The sequence below is a fragment of the Argiope bruennichi genome, chromosome 5, assembly GCF_947563725.1.
Source record: "Argiope bruennichi chromosome 5, qqArgBrue1.1, whole genome shotgun sequence".
Taxonomy (NCBI): Eukaryota; Metazoa; Arthropoda; class Arachnida; order Araneae; family Araneidae; genus Argiope; species Argiope bruennichi.
This window is the reverse complement of record NC_079155.1, coordinates 25,585,232-25,607,492: the sequence shown is the minus strand read 5'-3', so window position 1 is coordinate 25,607,492 and position 22,261 is coordinate 25,585,232. Positions and strand designations below refer to the sequence as shown.

The 22,261-nt window shown below is 29.4% G+C and overlaps 1 long non-coding RNA gene across 1 annotated transcript in view; it reads right to left on the bottom strand.

Annotated features, from left to right (window-relative positions):
* The window catches only part of LOC129969711 (uncharacterized), a 41,134-nt gene extending 37,134 nt beyond the window's left edge, over positions 1-4,000 (bottom strand). The window contains exons 1-2 of the long non-coding RNA XR_008784552.1: positions 3,886-4,000; positions 389-437 (exon numbers count right to left, since the gene is read on the bottom strand). This is a non-coding gene — a long non-coding RNA (uncharacterized LOC129969711). The remainder of the gene's footprint in view (positions 1-388; positions 438-3,885) is intronic.
* Positions 4,001-22,261: the final 18,261 nt, after the last annotated feature.

Here is a 22,261-nt window from a genome sequence, read left to right as displayed (position 1 = left end):
AAGAGAAAGTAAGGGTTAAAAAAAAAATCCCGTGCTTGTGCTGGTGAATTAACAAGCACTTGGTAAAAATTCTTGATAACCAAATTGAAAATTATTGAAATGAAATTATGTATCATTAGATTTGTCTATTTCATACACGATTTTTTATGAACGTAAATTCGATCATCTGTTAAATTTCATCTCACAATGAAGATTTTATAAATACAGTTATAATTTCTTTTTATTCGATGTATTTTTAGATTTCTGTTTTTCTAATATTTAATAAAAATAAAATTAAAAAAATTGCCGAACAGTTCGAACTTTAAATATGTGGAGTTTAAGCTTTTCAATAGTTCATATAATAATAATGCGTTTATGAAGATTTAAAAAAAAAAAAGAAGCACATTACCGTTAAAGTGGTCTGCAAATTTTATATCATCTCAAATCCAGTGGCATATCTAGAATAAATACCATCCACATTTTAATATTCGTTTTTTTTTTTTTCCTTCGCTCTTAATTTCAATTACAACTTATAGTTAAAAAAAATAAAAACAAAAATATATATTGTCCAAGAGGTGCCATGAAGGACAGGCATCCATATACCCCCCCTCCCCTCCTTGTCCAACTCTCTTGACGCCCCTATTCAATTCTCGACAGGATAATAAATGCTTATTCAAGTGGTTAATAAGTTGTTAGATGTTATCCGATTTAAAGATTTTAAAGATGATTAATATAAAATATGCATTTATCTCTCATAAAGAAAAGAATTTTTTTTTTGAAGAAATTCTTGTGTAAAGGATAAAATATGTGTTTTCTACAGTCATTTATTAGAAAATAAATAAGTTGAAGAAAATACAACAATATCATTGCTTTGAAAAAAAATCACTTTATTAGAATCAGATCATAAACATTGTACTCAATTGGTAATAGCACAAAAAAGTGAAAAAAAAAAAAAGAGAGAACAAAATAATTCAAATTCGAGAAGATTCTGGAAGGAAAAAAAAAGGAGTGTTATGCATGAAATAAAACAAAAAAATTAGTAAAATCAGTAAGTCATTAATAGGTGTTAAAAGCATAATGGATTTTGAAAATGAGAAAAAACATTTATTTCCTTATTAACTAAACGATTCTTAGGTTTTTTTAAAAATTTTTTTTATTTTAAAGGAAGTATTTTTACAGCAATATTTCTCAGGTTTAATTCTAATATACTATTAATTCTAAGGTACAAAAAAAAAAAAAAAAAGTGCATCAGCAAGACGTTTGGCCTTTTTTTTTGTTTGTTTGTTTGACGCATTTTTTAACTATATTGGTGTAAATTCATTAGCGCTATTGTTTGTTTATAGGATTTATAATTATGGGCGTTATAACTTTTTTTGTACTAACTTTATTGCTACTACATAATTTTCTAAAAATAAAATAACCAAGCATGAAGCATTATGTTTAGAAGCTGGAAACAAGAAATTCGATTTTTTTTTTTTTGAGAACTTATTTATTCTGTAAGGAATATAGGACGATTTTTCAGCAAGCGTGTTGCAATATACAAAAAATAGATTAGCTTATAATTCCTATGATTTTTTTTTCTGTGAGTATTTTCTTAAATCAAGTGTATTTCTGAACGTGAGGCAAAATTTTAATTTCAGTGATGTTAAACATGCAAAATATTGCTTAGAGCTAAAAATATTCATCTAAAAAAATTGGAAAAAATGGATTTTTTCGATACGCCATTGCCTATAATATGGGCCAATTCGAAATCTTATAACATTTTAATCTTCAGAAATGCGGAATTTTCAGAATACGTCTTAGAAATGTATAAACTTTCTTTCCAAAATCCATTATACCCTTAAGAATAGATAATATGGTTTATATAAGAATAAATATTATGATATATAATAAAGAAGATGTTTTTTAAAAACACCAATTCATTAAAGAAATAAAAATGCACTGAAGCACAATTTCAACATTCCTTGAATTCACACTATTTTACTTTTATTATTGAACAAAAATTCAAGAAGTGCAAACTACAACGCAGAATAAATGTTAGATCTGAGCGTCATTATTTAATTAAAATTTTCTCTTCTTAAGTAGCTGTGAGAATATAATTTTACTGATAATGAAAAATGAATTGAAATTAATTGACAATCACTGCGTAGTTTTACAATTAATGGAACATTTTTATTATTATGTTTATTTTAATAAGGATATGTATTTGCACTGTAATAATGAAATTAAAAATGAATTCATCCTTTAAAATCTAAAAATCTTAAAGCGAAATCAAAAGAAAGCATCACAAATTTGACTAATGATAAATTAGAAATCTTCATTGATAGATGTCCAAAAACAAAAATTATTGCATATATATATATGGGTACTTGCAGATATTTCTTCTATTTTTGTACACAAATGAACAACCATTCATAACAAAAATATAACTAATTTAGGTAAATAAAAGAAAAGAAAATTGCACCTCGTAAAAATTTATGAACCAACTTTCTAAGGTTAAAAAAAATGTTCAACTTGATAAAGGATTATGATTATTTTTTGCATGATTAGTTATTTTTTTTTATGTAAGAGTCAATATAGTGACACTACTGCGCTAGAATCTTCTGATATGAAAAAAATATTATTTTTTATTTTGTTAAACAAAAAGAAAGCCATAAACAATATAACCAATAACTAATGAAATCTTCTAGTACATTATTTGCTGAATATATGCTGAACATAACTGAAATGTTTATTAGTAATGCAATACATATCTTATGATGTCCACTTAATATGTATAAGTTAATTAGTGGAATAGGTTGGAGTTTTTTATTAGCAGAAATGCTTGCTTTAGAGCTTTCTGTTTTTATATGAGATATTTTTTAAATTTTACTTTGTATTAATGTAAAGCCGGTTTCTGGATATTTTTATAAAATTCATATCAAATGTTATTACTTCGTATTCCAATATAAATCAATTAATCTTAATAATTCTGAGTCAAAATGAATATAAAATACCAAAAATATTCTTGTAGTATAGTAATGGATGAAAAGTTTAATATATTGGTTCATAAATCCATGAAAAAAAATAATCGTAGAATGTGAATTTCTAACCATATGTAAATTCAGCTAAATAGAAAATTGCTATACTGTAAATAAAAGTTTTTTTTTTTTTTCCTTAAACTCATATATATTTTTAAGCATGTTAATTCTTATTATGGTTGGACATTTTGATATAGATTAGCTTATTTATAGTTTATTATATTTTTAGAAACATAATTTTTATTTAATGTAACAAATAATAATTCAGCATTATATCATCAGTGTTTTCCTACTCTATAATGATAATAAATTAATTGAAATTGTCTGCTGAAAAATTTACAAACCATCTATTTATATAATATTTTCTAAAAATATATGAAAATTATATTTGTAAATTGTGCGCTGTGAAAACGATTTCATAATTGCGTATAATTAATTATATTATTTATTGCTTTACATTTGCTTGTAAAATAATTTTCCTGAAAAAAATTATTATTGAAACTATTTAATGTTTTACTGTCCTTATTCTCCTAAGAAAAATAGAAAACCTTTCCAAAAAAGACATTAATTAATTTTCGGAAAATTCAGTGCAAGAATTTCTCTCCTAATTTTTTGAGAAAAAAGCTTTCGTTTTAAAATGAGTACTTAGCCGTCAATTTCCATTTGCAGATTATTTTTTTAATTTAGCATTCGAGCAAAAACTGCTTGATAAAAATTTAATTATTCGCAATTAACTATTTTTAAAAATTTATTTTCATATGTTAAGAAGTTAAAATGATTTATTTTCCATATTTAAATTTAATTATTTTTTTTAAATGTAATTATATATTAATTAAATATAAATGTGGAAAAATATTTTAAATAAAGAAAAGTGGAAATTACGTACCTGTTAAAAATACGCAACAATCGACATCTAAAAAAGTAATTTTAAAAGTGTAAAACTAAGTTGATCGACTTGGCAAAAGCAGTTCTAGAAGTGTAGTGCATGATGTAAAGAAGTAAAAATAGTGCAGGGGAAAAAAATCCGATGGCAACATATATACGGTTTCCATCTATCGTCCGAGTTTGAGTAAATGCATTTCATTAATATAATAAATTATAACTTTTTGATAGAAAATAGAAAATGACTAGATATAGATTAAAAAAGATGTATATTTTGTATTTATACATCTAAAAATTAATCTTTCAATTATATTAAGATATATAAACTCAAATCTTCTCGCTTCGCGTAGTCAGCCAATAAAAAGGAAGCATTCCCTGTTTTTGTTTACTCAGCCGAGCAGCAAGAATAGTGGCTAACGCTTTCGATCCATGGTATTATCTATCTACATACCGTATCGTGCATCTAATAATAAGTTATTTTTCTTGAACTTTTTTATATTTCAGAAGTCGTGGAGCTTTTTTTTATCTGAAGTTGAGTCTTTTAGTACTGTTTTGAGTATGTTCATTCTGATAGTTGTTCGTCATTTGGCAACAGCAACGGCGTGATGTTTTGGAGTTCCGCGGTGTGAAAAAATGGTCATATGCATCTCCATATCATAATTCAGAATAATAACTTATAATTTATGGATTTGGGGGAAATATTAACCCTTCTTTTCATGATGATGAATATTTCCCTCATAACATTTAGTGAATAAAAAATTGCACTCAAAATAGGTACAATTGGTGGCAACTTTTTTCACGACTATTGAGTAAAAAGGAACGTAGCTGTCAAAAAAAATTAAATGCCACAATCATTATAGTGGGTTTGAACTTGTCATCCCGCTGTTTGATGTGATTGGAAGAAACGGGCGATTTCTTGAATATTATTTTATAACTAATTTGAGATTAAAAGATTATTTTATACTATAGAACAAGATTATTTTATAACTAATAAAAGCGATAACGAGCGGAGAAATTTAGAAGAGAGAGACTTTGTTCAGAGCTTAACATGTAAATTTGCATAATGTTGAATATTTTCATCATACTGGGTTTTTTTAAATTATTTTATATTATATATTGATACTTCTTCTTCTTCTTGCGTACAGCCGACCACACCGCAACCACTGAACGTAGCATTAAATATATTTATACTAGGATTTTTTTTTTAACACTTTTCCTTTAATCTAGAGCGTGAATTATATCACCCTGATTTATTTCACAAAAAAAATCATTCAAAAAAGAGTTAAATTTAATTGAACTCGTTTAGACGAGTACATATCTAATATCGGGATCCGAAGAATTATTTTGATCAAATTTAATGTTGAAATAATATAAAGACTATTTATGAGAGAAGGATGGGTTTAATAAAAGTACGTTCCTCATGCGTTCCTATTATCCTTTTTATCTGAACTTCCTATGATTTTGCTAACTTTTTTATGTATTTATTGGTTTAAATTTGCCAGAAAACGTACGCATATAGCAAACTTTACAATCTAAATTTTAAACAGGAATAATTATGAATAAACTTTAATCCTCCAGACTGGCAACGGTGCTATTCATTCTCGATCTTTTTAAAAATGGGAAATTAATATAGATATTATCGATTGTACCTCTAGGCCTTTTCCTAGAACGGGGTACTGCTGGATTATAGGCTGATCTTCGCAGCAACTTGATGATTTTACAAAAATTAACTAACATCTCAGTGAAAATTTTGAAACAAAGCCAGTACTTTATTAGATTTTTTCTGAAATTAATTGTTATTTTATAAATAGTTTATTTTGAAAGCAGATCAGAGTCGACTCAATATTTTCTGGTGAACCTCACACAATTAAGTATAATGGGCTCATCATGAGAAGACAGCTAAGCTTCGACCTCAAGCAAATGAATGCATTCGTGGATTGAGAGAAAAGTACGAAGCGGAAATAGAGAAATGAGAGGAGAAATATCAGAGTTATATTTTCCTGCAATAATCTCCAGACTATTTTTATTCGTTGGCGTATCTATAAGCATAAAACGCTAACGTACGTGGTACAGAAATCGCTCTTATTTCTTATTAAGGAACGGCAGCAATGAAATGTAAACACATCAATGTACGAAAATTTCAGCAGACTGCTTTATTCAGCGTTTTTGCAGCTGTACTTAATTCAACATTTCGCTAATTAAATGAAATTATTATATTATAAATGCTGTTCGCCGTGTCAAAACTTCATTCAGTCAGAAGATGTAAAAGAAATTAAGAAATAAACTTTATTCGGGAAGTTTAATAATCGAGATGGAAACGAGGCTTAATCATCACTATGGATACACACTATGACTTATCTACTGCGAATAGATGAATTTCAACAGTATTAATTTCCCAAAAACGGTTTTATATTGTCTTAAACTTAAATAAATTACCTTTTTAATGATACCTATTTCATTTCTATATAGTTTTTTTTTTTTTTCCTTTTAATAAATTTTTCACGTTTAATTTACTGTGTTACGATGCTTTTAATGTTAGATTTGCTTTAGTTTGGTTTGAAAAAAGCTTTTGAAGAGTAATATTTTCTACAGTTGCTTTTTTAATGTTGTGAAATTCAAACTCGTCCATCAAAATATTCAATCGCTTGCTTTTGCTAATATTACAATTGAAATAAGAAAATTACTTTTTTTATCATTAATTCCGGAATAGGATTTTCATGTCAGCTTATATTTCATAATATGTATACTTTTAATTTGAGCCCACAATAATTGTTGCAGAATGATATAGTTAAAGTCCTATTTTTAAATGGTGTTAAATTAATTGAGATTTTAAATAATGCATTCTATATTAATCGTTTAATATTCTAAAAAATCAACTATCTCGATGAACAAGCAGATCACCAAAGGCGGCTAGTATTATATTCATTTATCAAAATAGACTTGTCTAATATCATCTGATGCTAACTTTACAGTTATCTCGTCCCGATGGATTTACTATACAGTTTTCAATAATGAACTTGAAAGTTAATAAAACTGCATTTGGTTTCCTATTTTATAACTGTGTCTAAATAAGGTGGCTGATGAATAGGAATTGCAAGATTGCAGCAACCATAACATTTCTTCTGTGCCTAAATTTCATCACCATTTTATTTACTTCTGTGCTATTAATATTTTCTTTCATAAATAGTCTATCAAAATTTTACTTTAAGTTTTTTTTTCTTTCTTAATCTGCAAGACAAAGGTAAGGAGGAATTGCGATTTTTTTAGATTTTTTTCCCTGTTAGAGGACTATTCTGATGATGATTAGGTAAGTGCCGAAAGTGACGTTACACCGGTAAAAAGCTCGTAATTAAAATAAATAAATCGAATTGAAATAGCTGTCAAAGGACTAGCTATTCAAAAAAAATCTTTCATATATATGTGTATTAGATGTAGAAAAAGCTAAAGAAAATAAAAAAGCGGATATAAAAAGAAAAAATGGAGAAGGTCTAAATGGCTCTAGCAGAAGAGCCTGCACAATATTCCACAGTAATAGTATCACTGAAACATAATTAGTAAATAATAAAATTTACCAAAAATAGGCAGCTTAAACTCAGAAAACAGAAAAATAAAAATAAAATATAAATAAAAGAATTTTTAAGAAAGGAAAAAAAAAAAAAAAAGATTTTGGCGAATCTCCATGTTTCAAGAACTCCTGAATTCGAAAAACAAATTTAAGGCGTTATATCTGTCTATGAACACGATAAATCAAAGACGCCTTAAGCTAGATGAATGAAATTTGGCATATGGTCTTTGAACCAAATTTGCAGATTTTTGTCTAATCGTGGACGAAATCCAATCAGAGGAAGTCAGTTTGTCTGACTGTTCAAATATAAGTTAATACGATAACTACAAAACAAAGAGAACTAGATTAATAAAATTTGGCACGCATTTTTCGCATTCAAAGTTTAAATATCCATCAAATTTGGAACCAAATTGGTCTCAATGGATTGGCCATTTGTTTGTCAATATATCATCAGCATGTAAACATGATAATTCAAAAACAAGATAATATATGAAGGATATGTGTGTGTGTGTGTGTGTGTGTGAAATCTGATAAGTAGTTTTGCGACTACAATTGTATATTTGTCTCAAATATTGGTTTTAATTAAATGTTGGTCCTGGCCTAGGGATAGCGCGTCTTCCCCATGATCTAGGCGTTCCGGGTTCAGGCATGGTTGTTTTCTTCCTTGTGTTCTCTCTGTGAGGTGCGTGAATGAGCCCCCCCCCCCTCCCTGTAAAAAGGGGTTGCGCAAGCGAGTGTGTGCGTGCTATCTTCATTTGAGCTAGAAGTCAGACTTCTGCCTTCGGGTGCTCAGAGGTCTTTACCCTCAGAAGCTACTGCGCAAAATTTGGCTTAAAATAAATTTTGGCGACAAAAAAAAAAGAGGTTTTAATTGGTTGGAAAAAACGCGTTTAAAATACAATATCGATTTTTTAGTACAATTAACGCCATGCCAGGGTTTAATCAACAGAAAGAAAATCACGAGGGATCATACGATATGTTCAGCAAAAATACTAAATTCGCGCCACGAATCAATATTTCGTAACTAAAGTTCGCCCATGTCATACAAAGCATTCGCGGTCCAAAGATTCACAAGTTTACGTGGGAGTGAAGAACGGAATAACATTTATAGTAAAGCTTACTAAAAAGTTTTGTGTTAACCACTGCCATTGATTTATTTTTCTTTTGCTGATTAAGAAAAGATACCAAGTATATTTCTTTCAAATCTACACTAAACGAATGTTTTTTCATTTAAACCCAGTTATTTGAATGTATATAAATGTAATACGGAGTATAAGCATAGTAATTAAAACATTAAATTCGTGATTAATTCATTAAATAAAATAAATCGACTGATTTATTTTAGTTAGTGAATTTTATAAGTATTTATCTATTTCGAATAAAGTAATTACTTATTCAGATTTACAATTCAATTTTGTTTTAAAAGAATTTCTGCCAGTAGATTCCATTTGTCCGGTAATATAAAGAAAAGAAAATTTCAGCTCCTCCCCCAGAAAATTCCTCTACTAATTCAATAAATTATGCGAATTTTTTTAAAATTTAGTTCCAATATACTTAACTGACCCGCGTCATTATCGATACAAAAATTCCCAATTAGTGTAACGCCTTTGACCCCTTACCTGCCGAGGATAACTTGCGAGATTCGGTTCCTAGCGCCACGTATATATACGTATATAGTTGTGAGACGTATATATACGCCAGGGGCAGTTAACACATTGACTTAGGGAGACGTATCTATACGCCCACGGCAGGCAAGGGGTTAAGCAATTTATGATTTTTTTCATGTTTAATGTGACTGATTTTCAGAGTGTACATAGATCTCGGCATGAATAAAAATTAGTTACAAAATCGTGATTTTTACATTTGATTTACGTTCCATTCATTCATACTGGGTTATTGGAGTTAATTCCCATTTCATGGCCATTTAGAAGTTATTATTATATTCTTTCAGTAATTTTTTTAAATTTTAGATTCGACATTACATTTTTTTCTGGTGGAGGATCGTTATTTATTTCAATGCAATTTTAGTAATTTTTTTTTGTTGTTGTTTCAGTGAGAATGGACGCTAATGGATAGTGAAGAAAAATGTTTTTCACAATGAAATTTTTTGGTATGTACAATCTCAGGTCCTCACTTATAATATTACTTCACATTTACATCTCAAGTGTTCTACAAAGGGTATATATTTTTTTCCTCAAGCACTCTATCAATGGACATTTCTACTACAACTGTCGTTGGTTGACCTGTGACCATCCGATCTGAAACACTGATAATTGGATAACAGCCTGTCTAGACATGCGTATCTTCTAATACATACACATATATGCATACATAATTAAAGACAATGGCATTGGCTTTTCAATACAATCATGTTTCTTATCTGTGTGTGGGGGGGGGGGTTACCTGTTTGCGGTGACTATTTTCAAAATGATCAAAGATAAATATCTTCAAAGGGCATTTATTTTTCTTATAAATAAAAAGTTCGCTTCGATTACCAGACATGAAAATAGTTTCATATGCCGATTTTCAAAATGTTTTGATACTTGGTTGACTTCGTTCTTATTGACAACCTATTTGTAAAAATGAAGCATCCGAACTTTATTGAATTTTACTTACAAACACGAAAAAGAAATGGAATCTTGATTGATTATCTCTATTTGCACATCTTTAGATATTTATTTCATATTTATCTCGAAATGCGAAGAAAACAAAACTTTTTTTATGAAATGAAACTTTTATTAAAATTTTATTACACACTGCCATCAGTGGCGGTTCGATCATTAATTTTTAAAGTTTCATTTCGTTTTTTTTTTAAATCTAATTTAGATACGTTTTTTTTTTCGTTTTTTTTCTGGGAATTCTAAGTTTATTGTCTGTCCTGTAAAGCGGAAACAAACATACATTTGTTTTCATAATTCGCAAAAATTAGAATATGCATATAATTAATTAATTTTTTTTTCTTAAAGTTTAATGCAATATTACGCACGGACCCAGACTTCTTCCTCTCCCAAATCTCAATTTTTTTTCCTTACTTATTTACTGGTGTGTTTTTTTTTTCATTTGCGGAGTACGGTAAAATAAATAAAGCTTATTTAATTATATTTTAAAAAATGATAGAAACTCTGGTAAGCGTGATGGTTTAACCACAGAGAAGAGATGGGTAAAAACCTAGATGGGCCCACCTCTTGGCGACTTATTTGAAATCTCGCCAAGTTGACTACTAATTGAATATTGGTTATTATTATTATTTTTCAATTAAAAAACGATACTTGAAGGCCAGAAATAATAATAAATAAAATAAAATAAATATAATAAACATAATAAATAAATAAATAATAATAATAATAAAATAAATAAATAATAAAATAAAATAATAAAAAAATAATAATAATAAAATAATAAATAAAATAAATATAATAAAAAATAAAATTAAATAAATAAAAATAAATTTTAAAATATCCGTGTAGGTTGCCACATTGGCGACGTTATCGCCACTCGTTTGGTGAGAATTCAAAAAGACGTCAAGAGGTGGGCAATGCTAGGATCCACCCAAGAGATGTAATAAATAATTATGAATCATAATAACTAATAAATATAAACACAATTATTTTCACATAGTTACGAAAATAAGAAATTGATCTAAAATAAATCATCAGCGTGTTGTTTATGTTAGAGATGTGATGAAATGCGAAATTATATTGATTAGAAGAGTAGATTTTTTAAAAAGGGAAATTTCATAACATTCAATATGCCTAGAATTCAAAGTGCCTAAATCTACCACGATTGTAATGCTGAGAATATTGATTTCAATGATACATGAACACAGATAAAAGAGAATAAAATTGCATCAAAAATTTTAAAAAGTTTTAAAAAAGTTGAATTTGGCAAATTGCTAGCTATTGAACGAAATTGGCACCAATAATGATGTGATGGAAAGTAATGTAAAACCGGATATGCACATCATATAATTTTTTTCATTGCATAATTACTTACAATAAAATAAATCACAATCTAATTTTAATAAAATTAGTGTAGAAATCTTTATATTCAGCTTTATATGGCTATTTAAAATTCGTCGATTTTTTTTTCTAGTCCCGCGAACGTATTTTTGAACCTTGCTCAGCTAACGAGGACAGCACCTGAACAGGCAATCTTTTCTCCATATACTACTATGTCCCGCCATTATAAATGTGAAAGAGATAAGATAAAGCGAATGAAAAAAATAAAAATAAAGGGTGAGCAACTATCCGTAGAAAAAATATCCGGATAATTTAAGAGAATTTACACTAGAGCACGGTTATTTGCATAAAATGTGGGCGCAATAATTTGTAACATTCCATTATAAGTTGCAACATTTACGAATTACACCAGAAAATCAACCGCAGACCTCTTCTGAATGATAAATTTCGCAGCTGTATCAAATGATAACAATGTAGTTGAGATGATTAGTTACAAAACGTGCAACAGATTAGGGCACGATTCACGCTGAAAACATTATAATATTATTTATGTAGTAGGTGAAAAAACACCTGTTTCCGAATAGAAACAAATAAAATTTCGGCGCCAAAAAAATGTGTGTCATTCATCGGATTTATCAGGTTTTCCAAAGTTCCCTGATACATTTGATCAAAAAGTAAATTATCAACTTCAGTGAAGTGTACTAACATTGTTGATTTTTCTATTCATCGATTACACTTAATCGGATTTTATTTTGAAAAATGAAAGTCTTATCTGTTGAATGCCACGAATTACGTTACAAAAGGAGTATTTTTTTTCTACGTCAGATTCACATGATTGTTTCATTAATGACGTCATGCAGTTCATTTATACTAAACAAACAAAAGCGACTGCCTGTTTTGACTATTTAGACCAAACAATTGATGCAAGCTGTCTGTAAAATTTATCAGTTGTTTTATGCGATGTTTTTAAACATTTTTACATAATAAATTTCTAAATATCGGTGAAAGCTGCCTAACTTGGATAATCCAAACAATTCTTTTTTAACTTTCTAAGAAAAAAATCCTACAATTTAATTTTAAAAAACTGTAGAATTATTTTGTAGGTTATACATTTTTAAAATAATGTAATAAATTTTTAATGAAAACCATTTTAGTAATAGTGAAAAATATTAATGATAATAAAACCAGCAAGAGGGTTCTCCAAAAAGATTTTTCTCGTGTTTTTCTCTAATAAACATGTTATTCCAGAAAACTTCTTACGAAATGTAGTTACGAAATGTTAACTTTTGCGTGAATTTAGGATTTTTACTGAATCTATAGCGTGATCCTGGGCAAGTTTTTCGGAAATCAGTTCTTAGTAAGCGGTTAATTATATCAGAAAATCAAATTTGTGTTTTAGATGTTTTTTCCCGGCAGATTGAAACAAAAATTTGATACAAAACCTCATTTGCAATCAAAAAATCACACATTAAATTTGATAAATTTAAGTCTTTGAGTTTTTAAATTATAACTTTTACTTGCTTCTGAAAGCACAGACGGACAGATGGTCAACCTCTTGTTGGATTTGACTCAAAATTTGATAGGTGTCCAATTTAATTAGATTTAACATCTAACTATAAATGTTAAATCAGTGTACCGAATTTTATCCATCTAATTCTCTTCATTTTGTAATTATCGTGTTCATTTACATTCAAGCAGCAGTACAGACAGATTTCCTCTGAAAGAATTTTGCTCGAAATTTGAAAATAGAAATCTACAAATTTGGCGCAAACACAGTATACCAAATTTCATCCGTCTAGCTCAAAGCGTTTTTTTTTAGTTACCCTTGTCATAAACAGACCGGCATAGTTCCAAAAATGTGTTTTTCGAAATGAAGTAGGTCTGAAACGTGGAGATTCGTCAAAATCTCGAGTTCCAATTTTTAAACGATAACAATACATTCTCGACACTTTGCACACTAGAAAATAAAACTTGTAATTTTTTTTCTTGTATATTTATTCTCAAAGTATTGAATTTTTTTTTAACAACAACCATTTTAAGTAGTAAAAAAAAAAAAAAAAGAATTACAATAATAATAATAAATAAAAAAATGAATTTTGAAACTGAATTTTTTTAATTATATTCAATTTAATTTTAATTTTAATTAATTAATAATTATTTAATTTTTATTATATTTATTATTATTATATTTTTTAATTATAATTAAAAAAAAGGCATTTTTTCATTCTCATATTCACACTTCCACAGAATGTATGAATCATAGTGCGAGATTTTATGCATTGTATTGTTTCTTCTTCATCTGTTTCTTCTTAAATTATACAAATAACTCAGCTTTAATTCTTGCTCTTTTTAAATTCACATTTGAGACATTTAATATCCTTTTATTAGGGATTTCCTTTCTGTTTTGGCTTATTCCACTTCCAATTGATTAATTGGATTGTTTAAAATTGCTAGTGATTATACTGTTGTTTGAATTTTTCTTGGAAATTTGACCAGCACAGTTAGTTAGTTTAGATCAATTAGATTAGCTTAGTTATATTAATGTTCCATTTTAAAGCAACGCTAAGGGTAGTTTGGGACGGATCTCGTCATTCTGAACCGGGGGCAGATGACGAGGACGATATCTGAGCTGGCGCCCCTCTCTGCACACCACGCCACACCAGCGAGAGAACGTTTGGCCGGAACGGTTTCAACCTGTACAAGGCTCGCTTACACGACGGCTCTTCAGTGGTATCGGGTCATGAACCTGAGACCCTTCAGTTCCGAGGCCCAGAACTTACTATTAAGCCACCGCGGCCCCAGTGCAGTCAGTTAAGGCAACCGCATGCAATCAAGCTTGACCTACCTTTGAATTTAAAAAAAAAAAGAGTTCTTCACTTGTTTGAGTATCTTTCACCTGTTTTTACTTTCTCGTATAAGCAATACAGAGAAAGTACAATAATCGTCAAAAAATTCAAACTCGAAATTCTGACTAATCTACACGTTTTAGACTTCCCTGAGTTCGAAACATACATTTTAGCATTATGCCTGTCTGTCTATCTGTGACAAAGATAACTCAGAAACGTTTTGAGCTAGAGGGCTGAAATTTGGTAACGGTCTTTAAACCAAATTTGCAGATTTCTATGAAAATTTTGAATAAAATATGTTCAGCGGAAGTCTGTCTATCCGGCTTTTCTAATATAAATTAACACGATAATTACAAAACGAAAAGAGCTAGATAGATAAAATTCGGTATACAGATTTAACATATATACAACAGACGCGTGTCAAATTTTAAGCCAAATCTAACAAAAGGTTGATTGCTTGACGGTCTGTAATTTCAGAAACATGTATATGAGATAATAATCAAAAGCTTAAGACATAAATATACAAAATTTGGTTTCGGGGATTTTGTGACTATAAGTGCAGATTTGTGCCAAATTTTGTTTCAATTGGTCGAAAAAAAAGGTGTCTAAAACACAAATTAGATTTTCGGATACTATCAACAGCATTCCAGGGATTCATCGCCAAATAACTAGCCAATGATGACACGATAAATTTAATAAAAGTGCTATGTTCATGCCAAAAGTTATTATTTCGTAACTATTGTACGCCGTTCGAAGTAAGGCGTTTGCTTGCATAACAAGTTTATTAGAGAATATGCGAGAAAGTTTTGGGAAGACCACCCCCACTGGTTTAATAAACTGTTTTAGTAAATTATGCAAAAAAAAAAAAAAAAAAATCGTCCCTGAGAGTATGCGATTATACTTACTCAAGTATACTTTAAAACAGGAAAAATTTTATACTTTAAAATAGGAGATGGATCAATAATCTTTCCTTAAAATATTTAATTGATAATATTTTAATTTAAATACTTGTTCTCTCACAGTAGCTTTCGCTAGACAATGATTTTATTGCCCATATTTGAATCGTCTCAACTTAAGTAAATCATTTCTATTCTAATGTTTTATAGCATATTATAAAGGTTTAATATAAAGTAGCATTCTCAACTAACGTGGAAGCCAACGAGCTAATGAATCGAGCTATTTACATTTAATATAGAGATGTTATTTGCAGTTATCAAGTGCGGGCTCATCGTATTTATGGACTTGATTACACAGAAGATATTGAAGCTAAGTAAGCATTGAAAATCCGTCTGGGCACCGTATCTCTATCCCGAATCAGTCTCAGGTATTGGCGTCTAGGCACAACTATAACTGATAAGAATCTAAGTTATTTAATCTATTTATTTATCTATTTGAAGGATTTATTTGTTTTGTTTAACAGACGGAAATTTTAACAAACTTGTAAAGTTGGGAGATTCATTTACAATCAACCTGAACGAGTACGTTACATTACATTACATGACAATCCAAATAAGATAATCCTTCTCTGTAATCAACGCCAACGTACTTCTTTCAATTTTTCATATACTTCCACAATATGTCGCGCTTTGTGCTTAGTTTTATGTGAACAAATCCTTGAAACAGGTCTGAAATTTGGTGTTAAAATCGCACAAAGTGGATATTTCATTTATCTAACTTGTTACGCTTTTGAATGATCTCATCTGAGCACACTCGACGATAAATAATCAACATCAGGACAGATTTGTTGATTGTTTGCTGTATTGTATGCTCCAGTGCTGAACGGATTGAAAGACGGACGAACTTTAATTCTTTTTGGTGAAGTTTATAAAAAATTGATGCAGATCAGCAAATGTAATGAAAAGATTAAACAAAAGCAAATTTCATTTGTCTAGTTTGTTCGGTTTTTGAATTTTCTCTAGTTTGTTCTGTTTTTGGCAGATGAATATAATTAAAAAAAGAATGAAAGACTTTTTTTTTTTTTGTTACACAGGAAGTCTAATGGATATTTATGTGGATATTTATTCAAATGGATTTTATTCAAAATTTCGAGTTAGAATTTTTAAACATTCGAAATATATATATATATATATATATATATATATATATATATATATATATATATATATATATATATGCTTTTCGATATAAAAAATGCAGAGAAAGTATTGTAACCGCCAAAAAAATTCGAACTCCAATTTCGGATATAAACCCGCGTTTCAGACCCCCTTAAGTACGAAAAATACAGTTTTGGCCTAATGTCTGTCTGTCCGTCTGTCTATCTGGACAAAAATATTCTAAAACGCGTTGCGTTAGACGAATGAAATTTTGTATAAGGTCTAAACAGATTTTTATCATATTTTAAGCAAATTCCATTCAGCAGAAGTCTGTCTGTCCGGCTGTTCGAGTATAAGTTAACACGATAACTACGAAATGAAGAGAGCTAGATAAATGAAATTAGATATACAGATTTAATATTTATTGGGTAGACATCTAACACATTTTGAGCGAAATAAAGCTAGGAGTTCATCCCCTGTGGGTCTGCAGTTTTACAACGTACTGTCACTTCATGTAAACGCGACAATTAAAAAAAATTGACTTAAATTTATGAAATTTGGAAAGTTGTTTTGTGACTGCAATTGTATTTCTACGTCACATTTTGGATTCAATCAGTTGTAAAAAACGTATCTAAAACACAAATTTAATGTTCGGATACTTTTAACCACATGCCAGTGATTAATCACCAAAATTCTTGCCAAGGATACATGATAAAGTTGGTAAAAATGCTAAATTCTCACTGAGGTGTAATATTTCCTAACTATGGTACGCATATGTCATGCAAGATTTTTTCTATCTTATCCAAGATCCATAGTTTTTTGGGGGTATGGAAGATAATACCCTTATTAGAGAACATGCGAGAAAGTTTTAGAGAGACAACTCCTGCTGATTCTTCATACACTTCATATGCGAAAAAGTAAAAATACGAGGAAATATTTTAAACTATAAGATTGAAATTCAAAAAAGATGTCCAGATTTTTAACCTTATTTTCGTAGTTTCTTTTGAAAAAAATAAAAAATAAATGGAAGCATTGAAATCCTGTATGATTTCTATTTGAAGCGAGCGTTTAGTTTCGCTAGGAAGTCTGAATTTCAAAAACAATTGTCCGACAGTTATGGAAACAACTAGAAATCCATTGACGAAGTAATTCCCGTGATATGGAAATTTGTCTGCTGTAGACGTAGTATAACTAACCTTTACTGACAACCTGTTTCGAAAGCAATCACCTGGAGAGTCCCCTTCCGTCTCCTGAAGTACGGAGTGGAAAAGAATGAAAATAAATACCAGAAAAAAAATGTAAATTTTATTATAACAATTTTTCTTTCTTTTTCGCTTTATTGCTTACGGCAAGAAAGAGAAGTAAGTAATCGTCAAGAAATTCGACCTCGAGATTTCAAAGGATCTCCACGTTTTACACCTCCACGAATCAGGGGAAAGATGATGAATTCAGTCTGTCTTATCTGCCTGTAAATATCACAGCTTTTAAAAAAAAATAGATGCACCAATTAAGATATGCGTTTTTGTCGTTTTATCTGTGAATGTGTGTCAAAATTTAGACCAAACCTATCATTGAGCTATTGTCTGCAGTCTGTATGTCTATATGTATATGTGCATTGTGTTCCTATAGCAAGAAATACAAGATAGCGCCCCGGTCATAACATGTATTTTTGTTCCTACAGTCTTATTTGTTGACTTTTAAATAATTAAACAAATACTAGAATATTGCTCTCGACGGTATATTGCTATATATACTCTTTTGCACTGTGTTATGGATTACCAGCAATTACCTAGAAAAGAATTGTTTCGGCATCTTTATTCGTACGTTTTAAGTGATATTCTTGAGTGCTATATAGACATCTTAAATATACTTTAGCACTTTATCAAAATGATGATTTCTACAATTTAAAAGATTCTAGATTTACGATACATATTTTATCTACATTCGTGCCGTCTTGGAGGCAACCAAATACAGGAATGAGAAGTTCCGGTATGATAATTGATTATCTCTTGGTAAAGTAATGGCTTGTGTTCGAGTTACTTACACTCCGTTGATGGAACTTACTTCCAACGAGATGGAAGCAAGTTGGTTGCATCGTGGCGATAATACCCATTAGGATTCAACCATAGTTCTCGTCTCAGCCTCCCATGAGATCTGCCATTCAGTTTACCCGGATGCTTCAGCAGGGCGTAGGTAGCTCCTTTGCTGTTATCTTTATCTTCTTTATATAACATTAGCTATTTATCTATATTTATATTTATATCTGTTTATCAATAGCTCCAACTATGTTGCATATTTTCTATATCTGTAATTGCATTCTCTAATCATCTATATTTACATTTACGTTTTCTACATTTTAAAATATTCCATACGCTTAGTATTTATAAAGTACACACCCTTTCAACAAAAATTCTGAAACTTTTATCCTATATAATACTATAAATATCCAAAATATTGTCTAGAAATAAAATATCAAATATTTATTTAAAAAAGTTAAAACAGCATCCCATTCTGTTTTAGTATAAGTTGAACAATTTGAAATTTTTCAACAATTTTTATGCATTATTTATTTCCAACTTATTCACTTTGTTTATTCTATACAATCACCCCCACCTCATCCCTAAAGAACAAAAATTTACCAATGGGCATCAGAATTGCAGCATAAAGAATGATTAAATAAAATTGTGATGTAAATTTAAAATAAAACAACTCAAAAACTGAAAAACTTTGTTTTATCCAATAAAACGAAATTAGAACGAAAATAATTAGGAAGGAATTGAAAAATAAGTACAGTAAAACTTCGATTACCTGAATGATTTAGAAACATTATTATTTCGGATAATCGAAAACTCGGTTAATAGCGGCTAAATTTTTAATCGTAACTTCTTTCCTTTCGACAAAAAATTTTTATTTGAAATTATAAAAACTAAATTTTGAAATACTACCAATCAATAACAATTTAACGAACTCAAAAAATAAATCATCAACAGCCCTAAAAAATTACCCCTCTCCTGCCTCACCATCCGGGGTGAAATAAATTACCCAAATGTCATCTGGCGTAACAATAGATATAATACTTTATTACGGCCGCTGCATAATAGACTCTATTACGAGCAGCATTGGCAATGGAGCCAGAGGGCAACACCATCATATTTGCAGCCACCAGGGAAGCGAGAACCAATCACCATACCGATGATTCTCATTTCTGTATCTGAAAGGACTTTAGATACAGGATAAGATGTTTACGATTATTGCTTGTTTTGTTTGCATTTTTCTCAATCACTGTTCCCCACTTCTCATATATTTAAAACAATTGGCTATACCAACGAATCAATCTTTACAGAACTGTACCGATTTCGCCAATTTTTAATTCATGTTAAAGTCATGACGTTTAGATAGGTCATCAGTAGTCTCCTACTCTCCACTACCATACGTTTCCAGGAAGAATATCGAAAACGCTACTTCACATTGTCTGTGGGGTTCACCAGAATGCATAATAAATAAAATATTTAATGCACCGATTTCGCTAATTTTTATTTCATATGAAAATCGCTAAATCTTAGATACACAAGCAATGGGCGTCTGTTTCCCCACCTCTATATCCTATAGATGTTACAAAATAAATCGCAGACAAAGTTCTTAATCTCATCAACTGGATCTATTTCGCCAATTAATTTCGCTACTTTGCAAGAATAGAACTTTCAATCAAAATGCTCTAGCATTATTATGCAATCATAATTTAAAGTAGTGCTTTCTTTTGTTTTGATAAGATGCACTTCATCAAAATTCACTCTCATTATAAAATTAATAGCCATTACTATAATTATTTACTGACATTAATAAGGTCACCGATGACGGCTGCAATTAATAACATTAATTTAGCCATGTCAATCAACTTAATGCCGGCATAATGTCACAAAAAATACAATTACAATTATACAAGTAAAAGCAATTATTAAATTATCTTTGCATAATAATGATAATGCATTGTCTGTCTGGCTGGCTGTCTGAGAGTGATAAGATAACTGTAAAGCAAAGAATGCTAGATGGATAAAATTTAGACTTTAAAATGTAGATATCAGACATATCTCAAACCAAATCCGTCAAAGGGTTGACCACCTGTCGCTCTATATTTTCATAAGCATGTAAACGTGAAACTCAAAAACATAATTAGTTACATATGTAAAATTTGATATGCGATTTTGTGAGTACAATTGTAATTGTGGATAAAACTTTGTTTTCAATAGATTTGAAAGAACAAATCCAAAAATACAAATTTACAAAAATACAAATAATAAAATACAAAAATGCAAATAATACAAATTTAATACAAAAATACAAACTTTAAAATACAAATAATACAAATTTAATACAAAAATACAAACTTTAAAATACAAATAATACAAATTTAATACAAAAATACAAACTTTAAAATACAAATAATACAAATTTAATACAAAAATACAAACTTTAAAATACAAATAATACAAATTTAATACAAAAATACAAACTTTAAAATACAAATAATACAAATTTAAATACAAATACACATAAATACAAAACTACAAATTTTACTTTCTAAATACAAATAATATACAAATACAAATTTAATAAATACAATATACAAATTTAATAAATACAAATACAAATAAAAAAAATTTTAATAATACAAATACAAATAAAAAAAATTTTAATAATACAAATTTAAATTAATAAAAACACAAATACAAATTTTATTTTCAGGTACTATTAACCGCATGGTACGGACTAGAGGCCAAAAATATCGTCAAGAATCACACGATATGCTTAGTAAAAAATACTAAATTCACGCCGAAAGGCAATATTTTTAACTATTTGTCGTCAATGCCTTGCAAGGCATTCACATTATTACCCAAAGTCCACAATTTTATATGGAGGAGGGGGATAACTCTTTTATTAGAGGGTAGGCGAGAGAATTTTGGGAAGACCACTTTCCTGGTATTTAATTAATTTAGTTTTTATTTTTGGCATCCATCGTTCGGTTAAATTGCATACAAAATGAGTATTTGATTTTCTGGTCTTGGGTTTTAACTGCTTGTCAGATATTAAAAGTCAAAACTCATGCGCTACATTCAGTAAAAATGTTGAATTAGCACCAAAAATCGATACTTTCTATCTGTTGTTCCTCAATACTATACTATCGATATAAATACAGATTTTCTTTACAGTACTACGAAAAACGCAATTCTCACGTGTGGGACTCTAAAAATAAAAATCTAAGCTCTCGTGTCATTCATGGCTTTGTCCAAGCTTCATAATGCTGGAGTCGAGAGTTAGCATCTTCATTGGGGAGTATGCAAGACAGTTTTGCGGAGACTACTCACCCTAAGGTGTTTTTTTTCTTTCTTTTTAGATATTGCTTAAGGTGGGATGTAGAAATGAGATAGTAATTCAAAAATAAAAAATATCCTAATGGGAAATCTAGAAATCAATAACTTTCAAACGAATTCTGATGCTACGGAAATGAATTATTCTCTAAAGTAAAGTTATTATATTCTATATATATACGTATAAGGTTATTATATTCCATATAACATATATATTGTAGCCATCCACAAAAGGCTATTTGCTTACACCAATTCTACCGAAGAACCGTCGTGTAAACGGGTCTGGTGAACATTAAATCCGCCGAGGGCCAAGCGTCCTCCCGCTAGTGTAGTGCGGAAGTTTAGTGAAGGAGTTCCAGCTTAGGTATCGTCCTCGTCATCTGATCGTGGTTCAAAATGACGAGGTCCATTCCAAAATAAACCTAGTGTTGCTTTAAAAATGGGACGTTAGTATAATTAGATTCAACTATTTACTTACAAGTATAAAGCAGATTTTTAATTCAAAACAGGAATAAATCTGGGACATTTTTCTTATTGATAAAATCTGCAACTGAGATTATCTCGCTAACCTTGAATTTAGGTCCCTTTGC